General features: G+C 36.2%; 1 long non-coding RNA gene across 2 annotated transcripts; it reads left to right on the top strand.

Annotated features, from left to right (window-relative positions):
- The first annotated feature begins 202 nt into the window (after positions 1–202).
- Positions 203–2,640, top strand: LOC141704609 (uncharacterized). 2 transcript variants are annotated; one of them, XR_012568021.1, is made up of 5 exons: positions 203–295; positions 720–921; positions 2,032–2,156; positions 2,243–2,407; positions 2,537–2,640. It is a non-coding gene; the product is annotated as an uncharacterized LOC141704609 (long non-coding RNA). The 2 variants fall into 2 exon arrangements; XR_012568020.1 differs by lacking the exons at positions 203–295; positions 720–921 and having other exon boundaries at positions 1,764–2,156.
- The last annotated feature ends 326 nt before the right edge of the window (positions 2,641–2,966 follow it).

Raw genomic sequence — 2,966 nt, 5'->3', positions numbered from 1 at the left:
GCCATGGTATCATTATACTTACTTTCAGTGTTTATTTTATCTTTAGTTTACATATTAATCCTGTGGGGGTTTAGGTTTATATTGAAGGAAAAAAACAATGGAAATGCCCTCCGTTTCAAACACAATTGATTTTATCGTGCAAATTTTATGTATAATTACTTTAAAATTCTTTTCAATGAATTAATGTATGTGTATACGTGTACAATTTTTTATGCATATATTTTGAGGGTATGCAGGTCCTTGCAGTTCTTAGGAAATGGGCAGGCAGCCCTTGGAATTCTCAGGAAGTGGCCAGGTACCATAGCCATGGTATCATTATGCTTACTTTCAGTGTTTATTTTATCTTTAAGTTTACATATTAATCCTGTGGGGGTTTAGGTTTATATTGAGCTCCATATAAATTGGGTTTTGCGGATTATCCATCTTATGGAAGTTTATGTTGAGCTCTCATACTCTCTTTGGACCTTAAATATATAATCACTTTCTTCCGAGCTTTGTTTGTTCATTATAAGATGCATGACATAATTAATTTATCTTTAATTTTGTACGTCTTTGTTCTTCTCTGTTTTTAGATATTTTCTGATTTATGTAGGATGCCTATGAACATCTCTTTTTAGTTAAGTATTCAGGCCGCTAATTGTGACCACAATGCGTTATGCATAAAGGCATGCTATTGAATTCAACAGCCACATTAAGTTTATTCATTCACATTTTTCCAGGCTTCCTATCAGATCCCTCAGATTTGGTGGTGTTGTATTGTAAAAACAGACGAAATTAAAGGAAAAAGCAAAGAACTAAATTGAAATATCCTATGCGTTTATATGAAAGTAGCGACCAATGGTTGTGTGCTCGACTTGGCTCTGCAGCTGTAACGAAATCTATGAAGGAGGATCTTAGGCATCTGATATGGCAGCCTCCCAGGTAACTATATATTTTCCTTGAATCTCTGATCGATTTAAAATTGATTGTTTAAAGCATAAATCATATATTTAGCTCTATTATCTCTCTTCCAAATAATATGTGTCTACATATAAAAAAGGAAGTTATAATAGGCTGTCGTGAGATCTTAAATTTAGCCCAATTGTGTATCTAAATTCTTTTAGGCGTAATTATAAACAATTTTTTGCTTTTTATTTTCCCTTTATACTATTTCTTTAGGTTTAAATGTGCTTTGCTGAACTGCTTAAGTTGTAATTTAGGTGCAATATTTGGTAATATTCCACCAATAGTGGTGTCATTATTATTAAACTTATTTTGGATGTTATTTGTCGTATAAGGTTTACAATACTGGATCCATACCATTAACGGGTGAGTAGCTTTTTGAGTATCATGTGGAGGTGCACCTATCTGTCATGCCATCCATTCTGAATTTGATGGTTTTCTCCGTTTATGTGTTCTAGCTTGCTGATATGTTAGCACAGGCTACATACTATATTTTCCCTTTTTTCATCTCTTTTCATGTAATTAAAAGCTTTGTCCGAGGGGTAGGTCTAGTGAGTTTTTGGTGTTGTGGTTGGGGGTTTCGATGCTGGGTTGTAGTAGATCAGAGTTTTGGGTGGTTTTGGGACATGGGGAGTGCCCGAGGTGTGGATTCTGTCTGGAGTGGGGGTTTTATTTTGCAGGTTTTTAGGTCTGAAGGTTTAGATGGGTTCTGTAGTGCTGTTGCAGGTCGTGTAGAGGGTCTGATTTTTTTCGAATGCTGGAGAGGTTTTGCTCGTTTTCAGTGTGGAGTTTCGCTTCGAAGTCGTGATGCTGTAGTTTCAAGTGGTGGTGCTGTTGTAACTTCGAGCGAAGTCTGCAGAATAGGGGAGTTGTTCGTGCAAAGTTTCTCGTGGTGTGACTTCTGTCTGGGGTTTTGGCTGGGTTTTGTTATTGCTGGAATTTGTTTTTGGGCCCGAGTTGTTTTTCTTGATTTCTTTGGTAGTTGCTCTACTCGTACTCTCAGGCTCATTGTCTGTTATTTATCACTCGCATCAGACCGTTCCTTGGGCTGTTATTTTGGCAATAATTTCGGTGTATTGCTTGTGTCAGTGTTTAAGCATTATGCTCAGGATTACAACCCTTGTACCGATATAAAGAAAAGCTTCAACCTACGCAGGCTTCTTGGTGATATGCCTAGCATTGAAACTCTTAAGGGCAATATCATCAGCCTCTGGGTAAAAGTTTAACAAATTAGATTTCTTTCCTTTTCTTAAATTAAAATATGTCTCTTGTGTTTTAATTTAATAATGTACATACATAGTTTTTGGATCCAGGTTTAACTTTTCACAATTATCTAACCTCAACAATGGAGAACTTGAAGACACTGAAATTATGTAGTGTTGCATTTAATGACGTGTATGTGATTTCAAATGCTCTGTGCTTGCTCAGAAGTATGCCCATGTTGGAATGACTTGAGATAAAAGTGGTGAGTGCTAGTACTAAATTGTGTATTAATTGTTAAAATATTGCTGAAACTTAGATGAGGCACCAACTGATAATTTGTTCTTGATTTCAACTCACGATGCAATGTATATGTTACACTCTTGTAATGCAGGGTTGTGACATGAACTGTGGGAGAAACGTAGAGTTAACAGCTGGACAATATTTGGAATCACCAGATTGTGAGCATGTAACTCTAAACCAACTCCAAAATGTGAGCTCCTTTTATTAAAGCTTTGTGAATAGAAATTCAAATCTATGAGTTCAATGCACCTTAAATTACGTACAAAAGAGACAAATAAATTAGGACGGAGGGAGTATCTTGGAGGAGTTGATCTGGCCTCTATGAATTCTATGAATTGATAATAGAAAGTGAAGGTGACAGGACAAATATTCATGCAACTTAATTCTAGAAGGATAGAAAACATGACCAGGAATTGGTCTTTGAGACATGAGACCTATTTCTTAAAACAGGTACATTCAGTCAGAAGTATGTTCAGCTATTGAGCATTTCCCAAGAGCACCGTCTATTTGCATTCACTCGC

This window comes from Apium graveolens, unplaced genomic scaffold (genome assembly GCF_009905375.1).
Source record: "Apium graveolens cultivar Ventura unplaced genomic scaffold, ASM990537v1 ctg8049, whole genome shotgun sequence".
In the NCBI taxonomy this organism is placed as follows: domain Eukaryota; kingdom Viridiplantae; phylum Streptophyta; class Magnoliopsida; order Apiales; family Apiaceae; genus Apium; species Apium graveolens.
Note: the sequence above shows the minus strand (reverse complement) of the source record. Positions and strands in the feature narration are given on the sequence as shown.